General features: G+C 45.5%; 1 protein-coding gene across 2 annotated transcripts in view; it reads right to left on the bottom strand.

Moving 5' to 3' along the window:
- The window catches only part of RNF38 (ring finger protein 38), a 348,251-nt gene that overhangs the window by 70,722 nt on the left and 259,449 nt on the right, over positions 1-18,080 (bottom strand). The window lies entirely within an intron of this gene.

Here is an 18,080-nt window from a genome sequence, read left to right as displayed (position 1 = left end):
AAAAAATACCTGTAAGCGCCTTGAAGCACCGAGAAGTCGTCATATGTCAATTAGACGCACTGAAGTCTCTGCCCATAAAATTTCTTTTCTTTATATTTATTGGTCACCTAATCCCCAATATTTAGGTTCTAAGTGACATACAAAAATTAAGACTGGTGCATTCACCAGGAACTATAGGATTAAAACAAAATCAGATGCTAAATAAACGCTAATTAACATTAGCATAATAGCATAATACTTTGAAAAATAAAAAGATTTTTCATATCCCAACAAAAGCTCAGGTAAGAAGAAATTCGTCTCAGAAATAAAGGGAAATCAGTCAAAAAGTCATTTAAATTAAATACTTCTACTAGATCAGTGGTTCCCAAACCTAGTCCTGGAAGCAACCCAGCCAGTCAGGTTTTCAGGATACCTACAATGAATATTCATGAGAGAGATTTGTATGCACTGCCTCTACTGCATGCAAATCTCTCTCATGAATATTCATTGTGGATATCCTGAAAACATGACTGGCTGGGCTCAAGTGCCAGGTTTGGGAACCACTGTACTAGATGGAAATTCGAATAAACAATGATGCCAAATCCATGACAGTTTAGATGCAAGTAAAAATGAAGAGTGTGAAAAATACTTTGGGCTGAAATCTTGAAGCGTGTTATAAAATTATAAAAGCCACTTTAAAAAAAAACCCTGAGCTTGAATTGGCAATCAATGCAACCTCATCAGTAATGGTGTAATTCCTTGCACCCATAGTTTCCAGGCCTGCTCTTGTCAATCCTTTCTAAAACTTAAGTGAAAAATTTATGAAGGCTCATCACCATGGTCTCTCCTTTCAACAAGGGCCTAAAATGCTGAGGACCTGGTTTGGCAACTTCTGGTCATGAGTGAGTCCTTGTTTGGCAACTTAGGTTTAGTGGTTCTTGCTGTTAAGTGCACTGGAGTAGAACTGAAATACTTTAATTGACATTTTAGATCTGATTTTGCTGCTAGAAATATTGTGGATCACATATAATGATGATCAGTAAAGCATATCTTGTGTATACAGTGGGGGAAATAAGTATTTGATCCCTTGCTGATTTTGTAAGTTTGCCCACTGACAAAGACATGAGCAGCCCATAATTGAAGGGTAGGTTATTGGTAACAGTGAGAGATAGCACATCACAAATTAAATCCGGAAAATCACATTGTGGAAAGTATATGAATTTATTTGCATTCTGCAGAGGGAAATAAGTATTTGATCCCTCTGGCAAACAAGATCTAATACTTGGTGGCAAAACCCTTGTTGGCAAGCACAGCGGTCAGACGTCTTCTGTAGTTGATGATGAGGTTTGCACACATGTCAGGAGGAATTTTGGTCCACTCCTCTTTGCAGATCATCTCTAAATCATTAAGAGTTCTGGGCTGTCGCTTGGCAACTCGCAGCTTCAGCTCCCTCCATAAGTTTTCAATGGGATTAAGGTCTGGTGACTGGCTAGGCCACTCCATGACCCTAATGTGCTTCTTCCTGAGCCACTCCTTTGTTGCCTTGGCTGTATGTTTTGGGTCATTGTCGTACTGGAAGACCCAGCCACGACCCATTTTTAAGGCCCTGGCGGAGGGAAGGAGGTTGTCACTCAGAATTGTACGGTACATGGCCCCATCCATTCTCCCATTGATGAGGTGAAGTAGTCCTGTGCCCTTAGCAGAGAAACACCCCCAAAACATAACATTTCCACCTCCATGCTTGACAGTGGGGACGGTGTTCTTTGGGTCATAGGCAGCATTTCTCTTCCTCCAAACACGGCGAGTTGAGTTCATGCCAAAGAGCTCAATTTTTGTCTCATCTGACCACAGCACCTTCTCCCAATCACTCTCGGCATCATCCAGGTGTTCACTGGCAAACTTCAGATGGGCCGTCACATGTGCCTTCCGGAGCAGGGGGCCTTGCGGGCAACTGCAGGATTGCAATCCGTTATGTCGTAATGTGTTACCAATGGTTTTCGTGGTGACAGTGGTCCCAGCTGCCTTGAGATCATTGACAAGTTCCCCCCTTGTAGTTGTAGGCTGATTTCTAACCTTCCTCATGATCAAGGATACCCCACGAGGTGAGATTTTGCGTGGAGCCCCAGATCTTTGTCGATTGACAGTCATTTTGTACTTCTTCCATTTTCTTACTATGGCACCAACAGTTGTCTCCTTCTCGCCCAGCGTCTTACTGATGGTTTTGTAGCCCATTCCAGCCTTGTGCAGGTGTATGATCTTGTCCCTGACATCCTTAGACAGCTCCTTGCTCTTGGCCATTTTGTAGAGGTTAGAGTCTGACTGATTCACTGAGTCTGTGGACAGGTGTCTTTCATACAGGTGACCATTGCCGACAGCTGTCTGTCATGCAGGTAACGAGTTGATTTGGAGCATCTACCTGGTCTGTAGGGGCCAGATCTCTTACTGGTTGGTGGGGGATCAAATACTTATTTCCCTCTGCAGAATGCAAATAAATTCATATACTTTCCACAATGTGATTTTCCGGATTTAATTTGTGATGTGCTATCTCTCACTGTTACCAATAACCTACCCTTCAATTATGGGCTGCTCATGTCTTTGTCAGTGGGCAAACTTACAAAATCAGCAAGGGATCAAATACTTATTTCCCCCACTGTACATGTGGCACATTATAAAGCCACAGGCCTACTTCTCGGACATGATGAGAAAAGCAGATGAGATAAAATACAATGCAATACAGGGGATCTTATATTCTGCATATTACAAGGAAGGTTTAGGGTAGATTACAATAAATTCAGCAAATTAAGGGAACAAACATCCCTGAAGAAACAGTGGATTAATTGGTTAAACATAAAGGGTCCGATATTCAGCTGGTGGCGATCAGCGTTTTGCTGACTACCACTGGCGGTAAACCTAGAAATTCAATGCTGGGCCATGTGCAAGTTCCAGCACTGAAGTTCCAGGTTTACAGAGCTGGTTAAGTGCGATATTCAGCACTTAACCAGCTACAGGTTACCAAATAAAGGTAGGACTGACTTTTATGTGGTCCTATTTATGCAGTTAACCTGGCCAGTTAAATTCTAAATATCAGCACTTAACCGGCCAAATGCCGACTCTGCCCCTAAAATAGGCAAGATTTCAGTTTGGCGCTAATCAGTTATTTTCAGCAAGAAGTGACATATAATAATAATGGAATGTTTCCAATGCCCATTTGACCACTAGGGCCTCTCTCTCAATAACTGCATAGTTCCATTCCTGTGGAAACAGCATTCAGTTAATTAAGGTCACAGGGTGTTCTTCTCCTTCAATCTCTTGGGTTAGTACTGCTCCAAGTCCAATGTCTGATGCATCTGCCTGTACTACAAAAGGCCAGCTGAAGTCAGGGTTCACCAGGATTGGCTCTGAGCCATAGGAGCCAACTTTTCAAAATTATTGGGGGTGCTATGCCCAATGGAAATAACCCCTCCCTGGACACATACAAGGAATTTTCTCAATATTGGGGGTGCTCAAGCACCCACAGAGTCGGCTCCAATGCTCTGAGCAAAGGGCTTTTTTCAGGGTCAAGAAGGCTGACTAACTCTGATGTCCAATGCACCTTCTCCGGGGCCATCTTCTGCAGGAGGCAAGTAAGTGGCTTCGCCTTCACTGCGAACTCTGGAATGAAGCATCGGTAATAACAAACTAGACTCAGGAGTGCTTGAACCTGCTTCTTAAAAAAATTTATGATGCGTGAAACCATGACTAAAACAGATAGTTATGAGGAAATTTTAACCCGAAAAGGGAAGGCATCACAAGGCAAAAAGTTTACACGCTGAGGGATAAAAAAATACAACCTTTCTGCTCCACGGAAAATGAAAGACTGCCGGTCCCGTGCTCCCATGTCGGGTGGGAAGGCACCTGCGCATGCATGGTGGAGGTAATGCCTTAAAATTTTAAGTGGCATTACACTTTGGCAGTGTCCGCACTAGGCTCCGTTAGATGACGTCATCCATTTGTGACATTTGTGAGAATATCATGCCTGCTTGTCCTCAGAGAATATCTGAATCTTTATTGATAGCATGACCACATAATAAGTAACAGTTAGTGAACAACTGCAGCAAGGTCAGATATATTTAGAAAAGAGCATATAGATGTAAGGATCCAGACTGAAGAAATCTGACTAGTCGTTGACAAATCTGCATCAATCCAAACTCCTAAGTGGGCAACCATACACTTAGGAACTAATTGATATTCTTCAATCTGCGATATGTACTAGAGGGAATAGAGCTGAATTCTAATCCTTAAAAATTCTGCTGGACAGATTGACTAATCATCATGTCTCACTGCAAATCCCTTTCTTAACTCCAGGAAATACTTATCAAGGGAGTTCTCTTCCTTCTTGAAGAATAATACAGTATAATCTATTCCACGAGAGAAAACAGGGTGGGAATTATATTAAAAGTATTTCCTGCTCACAAAGAAAACAGGGGGAATCCATCCCATTCTAGGCCTAAGGGTCTTGAACAAATTTCTAGTTCACAGAAAGATGAATTGCTATGGTTGGTGACACACCCTCTAATGGAGGTTTGTGGAGAGAAGATAAAGCATTTTGCTGCATGAATGTAGAAAAGTGGGGCGGGGGAAACGATGGTCCTGCATAAGTACATAAGTATTGCCACACTGGGACAGACCAAAGGTCCATAAGCCCAGTATCCTGTTTCCAAAAGTGGCCAATCCAGGTTACAAATACCTGGCAAGATCCCAGAAAAGCTCAATACATTTTATGATGCTTATCTCAAGTCAATTTAATAATGGTCTATGGACTTTTCCTTTAGGAAGCCATCCAGACCCTTTTAAAACCCCGCTAAGCTAACCGCCTTTACCACATTCTCTGGCAACGAATTCCAGAGTTTAATTACACGTTGAGTGAAGAAATATTTTCTCTGATTCATATTAAATTTACTACTTTGTAACTTCATCGCATGCTCCCTAGTCTTAGTATTTTGGAAAGAGTAAACAAACAATTCACATCTACAGTGGTGGAAATAAGTATTTGATCCCTTGCTGATTTTGTAAGTTTGCCCACTGACAAAGACATGAGCAGCCCATAATTGAAGGGTAGGTTATTAGTAACAGTGAGAGATAGCACATCACAAATTAAATCCGGAAAATCACATTGTGGAAAGTATATGAATTTATTTGCATTCTGCAGAGGGAAATAAGTATTTAATCCCTCTGGCAAACAAGACCTAATACTTGGTGGCAAAACCCTTGTTGGCAAGCACAGCGGTCAGACGTCTTCTGTAGTTGATGATGAGGTTTGCACACATGTCAGGAGGAATTTTGGTCCACTCCTCTTTGCAGATCATCTCTAAATCATTAAGAGTTCTGGGCTGTCGCTTGGCAACTCGCAGCTTCAGCTCCCTCCATAAGTTTTCAATGGGATTAAGGTCTGGTGACTGGCTAGGCCACTCCATGACCCTAATGTGCTTCTTCCTGAGCCACTCCTTTGTTGCCTTGGCTGTATGTTTTGGGTCATTGTCGTGCTGGAAGACCCAGCCACGACCCATTTTTAAGGCCCTGGCGGAGGGAAGGAGGTTGTCACTCAGAATTGTACGGTACATGGCCCCATCCATTCTCCCATTGATGCGGTGAAGTAGTCCTGTGCCCTTAGCAGAGAAACACCCCCAAAACATAACATTTCCACCTCCATGCTTGACAGTGGGGACGGTGTTCTTTGGGTCATAGGCAGCATTTCTCTTCCTCCAAACACGGCGAGTTGAGTTCATGCCAAAGAGCTCAATTTTTGTCTCATCTGACCACAGCACCTTCTCCCAATCATTCTCGGCATCATCCAGGTGTTCACTGGCAAACTTCAGACGGGCCGTCACATGTGCCTTCCGGAGCAGGGGGACCTTGCGGGCACTGCAGGATTGCAATCCGTTATGTCGTAATGTGTTACCAATGGTTTTCGTGGTGACAGTGGTCCCAGCTGCCTTGAGATCATTGACAAGTTCCCCCCTTGTAGTTGTAGGCTGATTTCTAACCTTCCTCATGATCAAGGATACCCCACGAGGTGAGATTTTGCGTAGAGCCCCAGATCTTTGTCGATTGACAGTCATTTTGTACTTCTTCCATTTTCTTACTATGGCACCAACAGTTGTCTCCTTCTCGCCCAGCGTCTTACTGATGGTTTTGTAGCCCATTCCAGCCTTGTGCAGGTGTATGATCTTGTCCCTGACATCCTTAGACAGCTCCTTGCTCTTGGCCATTTTGTAGAGGTTAGAGTCTGACTGATTCACTGAGTCTGTGGACAGGTGTCTTTCATACAGGTGACCATTGCCGACAGCTGTCTGTCATGCAGGTAACGAGTTGATTTGGAGCATCTACCTGGTCTGTAGGGGCCAGATCTCTTACTGGTTGGTGGGGGATCAAATACTTATTTCCCTCTGCAGAATGCAAATAAATTCATATACTTTCCACAATGTGATTTTCCGGATTTAATTTGTGATGTGCTATCTCTCACTGTTACCAATAACCTACCCTTCAATTATGGGCTGCTCATGTCTTTGTCAGTGGGCAAACTTACAAAATCAGCAAGGGATCAAATACTTATTTCCACCACTGTACCCGTTCCACGCCACTCATTATTTTACAGACCTCTATCATATCTCCCCTTAGCTGTCTCTTCTCCAAGCTGAAGAGCCCCAAATGCTTCAGCCTTTCCTCATAGGGAAGTCGTCCCATCCCCTTTATCATTTTCATCGCCCTTCTCTGTACCTTTTCTAATTCCACTATATCTTTTTTGAGATGCGGTGACCAGAATTGAACATAATACTCGAGGTGTGGTCGCACCATGGACAAATACAAAGTAATTATAACATCCTCACTTTTGTTTTCCATTCCTTTCCTAATAATACCTAACATTCTATTTGCTTTCTTAGCCACCGCAGGGCTTGAGCCTGATACTATTTAACAACTATAGCAATATGGGCTAAAGATCAGGCAGGCATGCAAAGATTCAATCTTATTTGCTTGTATACCAGAATATATAAGAATTACCTGCAGATTAATCACTATGGGGTCATTTTACAAAGCTGTAGGAATCACTAATGCATGCTTATTGCAGCAAAAAATGGAATACTGCGGGGTGTGCTGAGGCATCCCACTGTAATTTTGTCATGTGCAAGCAAACTCATGTGCTAAAACATTCCTTACTTTTTGGAACGAGTCCGGGGGGGGGGGGGGGGCAGAGAGTGGCCATGTTCTACGATATCAGATGGGTAGGGGCTTGCACACTAATGGCCACATGATAATGTGAACATTAGAGAGTGGCCATTATTGAAAAATTGTGAAAATCAGTAATTTTACCCCAGCGGTAAAAATGAGTTTAGCGCAAGGGAATGACCCATGTTAAGGGCACACTAACTGTTTGGTAAAAGGGCTCCTATGAACGTGAAGAGTCTGTACTCATATTTACAAGGCAAGTACTTTTTAAGGAAGTACAGGGAACCCAAACCTTTACATTTAAGACACTCATTTCCAAAAGATCTGATGTATACCTATCATAAAATATGAGCCTTCCACATACATACTTAAGCCTCCAATTATATAAAGGGAACAATGGAGATGGAGATACTTAATTCAAAATATATTGATGTCTTTTTATTAAACAGTCAAACACAGCATTTCACCAGAACCAACATAAAACATGATAGTACAAATAATGTCATAATACAACAAAGTCTAGAATACACAATTTCCACTCCTCACCTTATACTGACACAATGGGAGACTTGGCTTCTTACAGCATGCACAAGCTACTATACCTGCCTATCAAACACTATCCCTTCCCCTGTACCTCTACCCCCTCCCCTTTCCCTTTCAAACTTCCCAAAATGCTAATTCACAAAGCCCAGATCTTTGTATCATTCCATGGTGCATCCGCACATTGAGTATTGCACTCAGTTCAGGTCGCCGTATCTCAAAAAAGATATAGCGGAATTAGAAAAGGTTCAAAGAACAGCGACTAAAATGATAAAAGGGATGGAACTCCTCTTGTATGAGGAAAGGCTAAAAAGGTTAGGGCTCTTCAGCTTGGAAAAGAGACGGATGAGGGGAGATATGATTGAAGTCTACAAAATCTTGAGTGGTGTAGAACGAGAAGTAAATCAAATTTTTTTTTAATCTTTTTTTTTTATTATTAGCTATAGCATAAAATAACATGTACATTACTCGCAGTAAAGAATACATACAGAGTATCATCATACAACTGAAGTCACAGTGTATTTTACATTTTCTCCCCGCTTCCCATCTTCCTCCCTCCATCACTTTCTATTCTATGGTTTCAACGTTTTAATGGAGAAATTATGTGATGAGACTCCATATCAAAACAGTATTATTATTTTATATAAAAACTCATACTAATAGATCTATCGTGCAAACATTCACAATTTTAGCCTCCTCCACGTGCTTTCTATGTCAGTCATTTTTTTTACTGATATATGCAAATAATAACCAAGTACCATACAAGACACCAGCACCTTTGGCCATTAACAGGTATCAAATTCAACACGTTTACACCATCATAACAGTTTTCCCCCTCCCCCTCCCCCCCACACCATTAAGTACATACATATACCTATAGTGACTAAACCTAACTCTAAAGTTCCCAATGCATCTAAAACTCTAATGATCCCCAACGGCACTCCATGACTCAAATAACCACAAGTCATTTCCCAACTAACCAAAAATTCCCATCAGGGCATCAACAGACATTGTCCTCAAATGGTCTAAAGTCTCTTCCCCACCAAACCTCCCAGCCCCCCCTCGCTCCCCCACCCCCCCTGAGTTTCCATGGTGTGCTGTCAACAATTAAGAATTCTACTACGCGCTACCGGGGTTAATGAATCCCAGAAAGGCGACCACCTCCGACAATAAGCATCCCCTTTGGGTGAGGCCAGGTCTCCCACCCCCCTACGTTCTAATGCACATAAGGAAATCATTCTAGACCTCCATTGCTGATAAGTGGGGGCTTCTGCCGTTATCCATTGGTAAAGGATTACTTTCTTACCCATAAGAACCGCCCGTTTCAAAAAGGGCCTAAGTCCCACTGCCCCTAGAGCTGATAGTTTGAACTGGTCAAATAAAAGAGATGCATAGGGGCTCCAGGTCACCCCCCAGAGAGCCGACACATGCCCAGCCACCCGTTTCCAAAACTCTAGAACCCTCGGGCACTGCCAGAATATGTGGCCAAGACCCGCCGGGGAGCGAGCACACTTGGCACAGGCGTCATCAGTTCTCATGGCTGCCCTCATCGCCCTATGTGGGGAAAAATACATTCTCATTACAAACTTATAAAGAGTTTCTCTCAGCGTCACGTTCTCCGTCACTTTAGAAATATTTAACACATAAGTTTTTAAGTGCTCGCCCTTCAGATTCAAAGATAGCTCATTATTCCACTGGGTTGCCAGTTTCTCATAATCTACCTCCCCCAACTGCTCCCTCAGACATGAGTGAAAGTACTTTAGGGGGACTGCCAATTTCGCATCCAGGGCAAACAGAGCGAGCAACTTCTCCCACGTCTCAGAGGTCAAGGAAGCCTGCGGAATCGACCGGATATATGTTGTAATTGATGCCAAGCGAAAAAATCCCCCGTCACGGTCCTGAATTCCAACCGCCAATCTCCCAATGTCTTCCCCTGTCCCTCCTCCGCATAAAGCTGATGTAAATAATGAGCCCCTCGAGCTCCCCAGGCCACAAATTGGGCCAAGGTCGAACCCGGGGAAAAATCCGGGTTGCCCTGCAACGGTAACAAAGGAGAATATCTCGACCGAAGCCCGAAGAGACGGCACACCCATTTCCACGCTCGTCTCAATGGCAAGAATAACACTGCATAGGCACTAGGTACCCGACGCCCACATGACTTTATATGTAGCCAAGTGCTAAAATGTATCAGCGCCAACAATAACTGTTCCTCCTCTGAGCAAGTAAAGTAGCTCGTTCCTCTAAACCAGTCGGAGATGTGCCTCATGTTCCCTGCTACCGATAACAACTTAACGTTCAGTAATCCCCAGCCCCCCTGATTCTTCGGTCTATAGAGCTGCGCCGCCGCCATCCGCGACCGTTTCCCCTGCCAAATGCAACGTGTGACCAACCGAGTCACCAACCTCTCATCCTTCCGACTAAGCAGTATCGGCAACATTTGTAGAGTATAGGTCCACTTGGGCACCAATACCATATTGAATAATGCCACTCTACCCAAGCCGGACAGTGGCAAGGACTGCCACACCTGCAAAGCAGCCCTCGTGCACTCCCGCAGGGATTCCACATTCAGTTCGTAGAGCTTAGTCAGATCCGCCAAGATCCACACCCCCAGGTATTTCAATGGACCCGAGGTCCAGGACAAGAGAAACTCCCCCTCCCACTGCTCTCGTATATGTTCCTGAATTGGAAACGCTACCGATTTTTGTAAGTTAAGGGTAAAACCCGAATAGTAGCTAAACTCATCTATTTCTCCCAAAAGAGCAGGTATCGACTGCTGTGGTCTCGTCAGGGTCACTAAGATATCATCAGCAAAAGCTAAGGTTTTCATTGAGGATGACGAAAACGCAACGCCAGAGATATCCGTATTTCCTTGGATAGAACGCAATAATGGCTCCAAATATAACAGGAACAATAAAGGGGATAGGGGACATCCCTGCCGTGTACCACAAGACACAGTAAAGGAGGGTGTACGCACTCCATTCACCACTAAAGACGCGTGAGGCTGTTCGTAAAGTGTATCAACAGCCTGCCGGAACCAGCCCTGTATCCCGAAAAAATCTAATACCGAGAACAGATAGTCCCAGCGCACCCTGTCGAACGCCTTCTCCGTGTCCAGGCTCACCAAAAGCAACGACTCGTCAATCACCTGACTCCGGGCAATGGCAAGACATATCTTCCTCACATTCAGGGTAGAGTGGCGGCCCCGGACAAAGCCCACCTGCCCCTCTCCTATCAGCAATGGTATATGTGGTGCTAAACGATCTGCTAGCACTCTGGCCAATATCTTCAGGTCTACGTTTATTAAAGAAATCGGCCTATAGGAGCCCGGAAGGTCTACAGGCTTACCCGGCTTGGGTATCAAAGTAATCACAGCGTCATTCGAATAGCTGGGGAAGGACCCCTGAAGCAGGGAAGCATCAAAGAAATCCAACAGTGGGGCCGCAATCTGTGGGAACATGCTTTGATAAAACTCAGACGCATAACCGTCCGGTCCCGGTGCCGTACCCTTTTTCAGTGTCTTGACCACCCGCTGGACCTCTGTCCCCCTCAAAGGGGCATTAAGCTGGGCAATGACGGAGGCGGAAAGACGAGGAAGACCCGAGTTCTCTAAATATTCCCTCACTGAAAGACCCTCCTGCAATTCTGGCGTTGCATACAAAGCCGCATAGTAGTCATGAAATAACTGCGCTATCTTCGAGGTTTGGGTTACTCGCTGACCATCTGGCGCTACTAAAGATGGGATAAAACGGTTACCCCCCCAGGTTTTAACGAGCCTCGCCATTAACCTTCCCGGCTTGTTCCCAAACCGATGGAATCTGAAAGAGCGGTAGAAAAGGTGTTTTTTTTAGTTCGTTCGTGAATCAGTGCATTTAAGGCAGCTAGAGTTGATAACATACGTTCCCGACTGTGTGCCGATGGGGCTGCCAAGTGTACTTTCTTGGCCTCCTGATATATCCGCTCCAAGCGAATGAGTCCCTGCGAGAGCCGCCGGGAACACGCACACATGTAGGATATGATGTCCCCGCGCAGGACAGCCTTGGCGGTTTCCCAATAAAGTCGTGCGTCCGAAGTATGGTCCGCATTCGCCTCCACAAATAAGGACCACCGCTTCTGCAAATATTCCTTGAAATTTTCGTCTTCCACTAAGTAGGACGGGAACTTCCATAACCTCTGTCGCAGTCTCGCTTCACCCAGATCCACGTCCACCCAAATTAGTGTGTGATCCGAGACCTCTAAAGTGCCAATCTCCGACCGCACCACCTGCGAAAACAGGGGGGCTGACACCAGGATATAGTCCAATCTGGACCACGTACCATGTGCCCGAGACAAGTGCGTGTAGTCATGCGCACTAGGGTTGCACAACCGCCAGGGGTCTACCAAATTTAGGGCCTGACATAGGTATGGTGAGCCCTTTCCTCCTCCCAATGCCTTACCCTGGGTCAGATTTGAACGATCCTGGTGCGTGTCCAGCACCTGGTTAAAATCTCCCGCCACAACCCAGGGAGCCGATGCATGCTGGATCCCTAATCGTACCAGGTGTTGGAAGAACGCATGGTCATATACATTAGGTCCATAAACTTTCAAAAAGTAAAATTCCTGACCCATAACATTCATCCGCAATAGAATATAACGTCCATTTACATCACGTGCTACCACCTGGGCGCAACAGTGCAAATTCTTGTGCACCAATACCGCCACTCCCCCCATTTTGCCCCTTGCAGACACAAAATAGCAGTCCCCCACCCAACGTTGTTTTAACTTTAAATGCTCTATATCTGATAGCTTAGTTTCTTGTAAGCAGGCTAAGGAGACATTGTGACGCTGAAGAGTGGCTAAGATTTTTGTGCGTTTAATAGGCGAAGTTATGCCACACACGTTCCAGGATATCAATCTAGGTACTGGTAACTTATCCAGGATCTCTCAACCTCGCCCGAACAAAAATCCACACACTCAAAGGATTAAGGACCCCCGGGCGCCCAGCCTTCACCCCAGAGCCCCCAACCCCATAGCATTCTGTTAAAGTGTTTCCCCTCCTCTCAGCAGCACGCAATACCACATTCCAACCCATGTCGGATACCATGGAAACCCCAAGGTCCCACCCCCCCTCCGAATCCCCCTCCCCCTTCCCTCCAACTCTCACAACCATTCTTCTCCATGCTTCCACAGAGAAGCCTGTCTGTGATCACGCAATGACACCAAGAGGAATCCCATCCTCACTCATGACAAATTCTCCCCAATTGCCAAACCCTTAAATCAGAAGCCCCATCCTCTGTTCTCCATACCACACACACCTCATATGTGCCACCCAACCCCCATCATTCCCCTGCTATCATACACACACAAGTGGCAAAACTCCTTAACTGTGTCTCCTTCCACTCCCCTCGCAGTCTAAAAACCCATTTCATTCACAACCAAACCGTGCTTCCACTCTTGTCCTTACACTTCCCAGTCTCTCACACATTCGTCCCTCTTTCCCAATCCCCAGACAATTCATACCCAGCGAAGCCTATGTCACCAGGGGCTCTCTGACAGGCTCACTCTCAATACTGTCCAGATACGTGTTCAGTCCCATTACCAACAGTTAGCAGGAGCCGGTTTCCACCGACTTCAGATGCCAATCACTGTCCTGCTCACTCTCCTGCCTCTTGCTGCTCAGGGGCTCCGTTAAGCCAAGCCATCGCGCTCCCCGGTGTCTCATAGGTGCGCCACTGACCGTTGTCACAAATTCTCAGCACCGCAGGATAGCGAACCTGGAATTTATAGTGCCTTTCTATCAAGCGGGCACAGACCTCTGAATACTGGCGGTGTTTCGCCGCCAGGGCCGCCGAGTAGTCCTGGTATACCCGAACTGCAGCTCCCTCGTAGCAAACTTCCTCTTTGTGTTGACGAAAGTATTGTAGAAAGGCATCTTTCTGGGCCGAGTTAAGGAACTTAGCAATAACTGTTCTGGGCCGCCGATCACCAGCACGGGTATTCCCCAGGCGATGCACGCGCTCTAGTCTCACCGGGTCCGTCTCTTCCGCGGTCACTATCATCGGAGTCAGCCACCGCTCCAGGACTCTACGCAAGGACTTCTCCGGCACAGATTCCGGGATGCCTAAGAAGCGAAGATTGTCCCTATGAGCCCGGTTTTCTAGATCTTCTAACTTGTTTTGCTGCGCCGCCACCAGCTCCCGGAGTCTCGTGAACTCCACGCTGCTCTCCTGAACACCATCTTCAAGATCGGACACATGGCACTCGAGCTCACCCGTCCTATGGGCCAGGTCAGTTGTAATTTGCGAAATCCCAGTCAGCTGCTCTGACAAGCGTTCCAATCGCGGTTCTAAAGCGAGCACCACAGCATTAGTGAGTTCTGATAAAGCCGCCTCGGTACAGGAGAGCTGCGGGGCCTGCACCAGGTCCACCATTTTGTCATCAGCAGACTTGTTGCGATCCGACCCTTTTTTCGTTGTTTTAGCAGCCATTCTGCTTTTTGGCGTTAGATATCTGTCCATATGCTCCACCAGTGCTCTTTCCAAGCAAAAAGGCGGGCTGATTAGGGTCTTTCTGCAGCGATTTCAAAGGATGAAGGATGGGATCCTCGAGCAGAGGCAAAACTCACATCTGCCTCTTCTCACTGCATCACGTGATCTCTCGTAAATCAATTTTTTACTTATTCCAAAAGTATAAAGACTAGGGGACACTCAAGGAAGCTACGTGAAAATACTTTTAAAACAAATAGGAGGAAATATTTTGTCACTCAACGAATAGTTAAGCTCTGGAACTCTTTGCCAGAGGATGTCGGAACTTGGGGGAAAATTTTGTCAACTCAAGGAAGCACCAGCTTAGCACTGAGGAACCCACGGGTCATAAACCATGTCTTAACTACGTTTATTGCAGGTTTGTCTGGGAGACTCTTACAGTGCGACATCCGAAAACTGGGTGGGTATTCAAGTTTACTGCATCCACAAATTGTAACTCTACACAGGTCATTTACGATATTCAATGCCCATGTGATAAACGGTACATCGGCAAGACAAAAAGAAGGGTGAAACAGCGCATTGCTGAGCATGTCAGCAATACTCGTGTCCAGAAAAGAGATGACGCATTCAGAACAGGATCTTAAATATGTAGTACTTTCTCAAATATGTGTGACAAATGGGGGGGGGGGGGATGTGCCATCTCTTCTAATGAAAAAAGAACAACAGTTCATATATTGTTGGGACACAGTCAGACCAGAGGTGTAGCCAGGTTTTGATCTCAGGGGAAGCAGACTTTTATAAAACAGGCGCCGGTTGGTGTCAGCTAGACAGCGGTGTCTGTGTTGTTGCTCAGGGGCTGTGGCGGGCAATGATTAATACAGGCTGTCTCTGTTGCGTCTTGCCTACAAGGAAACAGTAAGTTACATCAGTAGGCAGGACGCAGAAGAGGTCCCTGGACTGGCCAGAGCAGGCAACCTGTCTTCTTAACTTCAAATAAAAATATTCAAATCGTGACCATCACCTCAGGAATAGCACACCCAGTCCTTCCACTGCTAGACACCTTGTTTAAATCAAGATGGGCTTTTGTTTGTGTGGTGACTCTACAGGATGTGAAGAACACTAGTCTTGAGCATTTTTATTTTGGGTGACAAGGGCACTTGCCCCAGAGCCCACTTTCAAATATGGCTAGACACTTTGTGAAATAACATAAACCTCTGCAAAAAGACACCCAAAACCTATACTGAAAACTTACCACACCAAAACAACCCTAACCCACCTATGAAAAGACAATGCTATAAATATTACAGTGGGACCTAGATAAGTGTTTCCCTAGGTGGTCCTTGAAGAGTTATGCTAGCCCCTGCTCTCAATAAAATACAGGCCAATGGCTCATAATAAGAGCTAGGCCTCTCTTAGAAATCAAAATCATCTCTGATACAAAAGAGAGCTAGCTTGTAAGAATCAGTGATCACCTTTGACACAGTTATATTTCACTGTAGCAAGTGCTGAGCTGGCAAAAGAGGGTGGGGCAATCTACTCTATAAACAATCCTGAGACTGGCACCTGCAAGACGTCATGAGCAGGAGTTGCTATGGTTATGTAGAGATAGTACTGGGTCAGCTGCACCCCGGGTGAGAACATCCAAAGGGGGGGCTAGAGGAAGGTTTGGGAACATATGAAGTCATTCTGATCAACTGATAAGAACCAAGAGCCCTGGTGAGAAAGACTGGGGTCCATTGAAATGAATAGAGTCAAAATTGTATATAAGGAGCAGTCTGAGGAGTATTAGATCAGACAAGAGGAGAAGAAGACCAGAGAAGGAAGACTAATTGTTTATTAGTCACTATGAATGGTAGGCAGGAGGATTCCTGTGCAATGATGTTGGAACGGTGCTATTACTAAGATGTTGGCCGTGGTCAATTGTAATACACTGAACACATTGCAATTTAAAAAAAGAAAAAAAAAAAGAACTGTTGGGAGCATATTTGCATGATATAATTTTTTGTATAGGGGTTTCTCTAACTCTGTAGTTGACTTAAAATTTAATGCCAAGAAGTGCAGAGTGATATATTTGGGGTGCAGAAATCCAAAAGAGATGTACCAGACAGGAAGGGAGAGACAGGTAAGCTCGGCTGAGGACAAGGACCTTGGGGTGATTGTGTCCTAGGATCTCAAGGTGATGAAACAATATAACAAGGCGGTGACCACAGTCAGAAGGATGCTAGGCTGCGTAGAGAGGGGTATAACCAGCAGAAGAAAGGAGGTGTTGATGCCCCTGTACAAGTCATTGGTGAGGCCCCATTTGGAGTATTGTGATCAGTTTTGGAGGCCTTATCTTGCTAAGGATGTAAAAAGGTTGAAACAATTCAAAGAAAAGCAACAAAAATGGTATGGAATTTGCGTAGTAAGACGTACAAGAGACCTATGGACCTGAAAATGTATACTCTGGAGGAAAGGAGAAACAGGGGTGATATGATACAGATATTCAAATATTTGAAAGGTATTAAACTTCAAACATTTTTCAGAGATAGGAAGGCAGGAAGGACATGAATTGAGGTTGAAAGGGGGCAGACTCATGAATAATGTCAGGAAGTATTTTTTCACCAAGAGGGAGATAGATCACCTGGAATGCCCTTTCATGGGAGTCAGTGGAGATGAAAACAGTAATGAATTAAAAAAATGCATGGGATAATCACAAAGGAAACCTGTTTAGAAGGAATTGATTCATACAAGCTTAGCGGAGATTAGGTAACACCACCTGTAATTGGGAAGAAAAGCCAATACTGGGCAGACATCTACAGTTTGTGCTCTGATCATGGCTGGACAGAATCAGTTTCAGAAGTTGGAGAAGAAGGCCAGTGCTAGGTGTACTTCTACGGTCTGTGCCCTGATTGTGGCTGAATAGATTTGGATGGGCTGGAGTGGAGCTTTTCAGAGGCTCTGACAACAACTTCAGAAATTTTAGAACAAGGACAGTGCTGGGCAGACTTCTATGGTCTATGCCCTCAAAGTGGCAAGGACAAATCAAGATGATGTATATATTAAGTATTAGATACCATATGTAATCAGTTTATCTTGTTGGACAGACTGGATGACCATACAGGTGTTTATCTGCTGTCATCTACTATGTTACTATATTTCCTCCCACCAAATGCTCAGAGCCAGCAAGCACATGAATAACAAGTTTGCTGGCTCTGAATGCAATAAGCATGCAAATGCATGATAAGTGGGTCATTACTTATTGCTCCCCAATGTTCAGCGGGCAGTGCGCCAAACAAGGGCGCACCTCCTACATCAAACTCTATGCCAGCTCAGAGCTGTCATTAGGGTTCTGCCAAGCAGGGGAGGAACAGGAAGACTGGCTGTCACAGCCCTGGCGGTCCAGTGGACCCCAGACCCACACCCCTAACACTTTCATCATTGGTGGTCCAGTGGATCCCAGACTGCCACCCCCCCAAAGATGTGAGGGCCTGGTGGTCTAGCTGACCCCAGGTCTCTCTAAAAATAAACATGCTGGTGGTCCAGTGAGACTCTGATACCACCCCCATGAGGGCTAGCGGTGGCCCCCCCAACCCCTTCCTACCTTGAAGAAAGGAGGAGGGACTAGGACTCCTTCCCTCCTCCTGCTGGGTGCCTCTTCAGAATGAAGGAGGAGGTGCCCAGCAGGAGGAGGGAGGTAGTCTCTCCTCCCTTTTCCAAGGTAGGATGGGTTGGGGGGGGGGGAGGGCGCTGCTAGAACACCAGGGCTAGCCCTTGAGGGGGGGGGGTCAGGGTCCCACAGGACCACCAGGGTGTTATTTTTGAGAGTGGTGGGGGGGGGGGCCTGGGATCCACCAGACTACCAGAACTTTAGGGCTTTTTTTTTTCGACAGGTGGCAGGTGAAGGGCACAATCATC

The sequence above is a fragment of the Microcaecilia unicolor genome, chromosome 2, assembly GCF_901765095.1.
Source record: "Microcaecilia unicolor chromosome 2, aMicUni1.1, whole genome shotgun sequence".
Lineage (NCBI taxonomy): Eukaryota > Metazoa > Chordata > Amphibia > Gymnophiona > Siphonopidae > Microcaecilia > Microcaecilia unicolor.
This window is presented reverse-complemented; position numbering and strand designations above follow the sequence as displayed.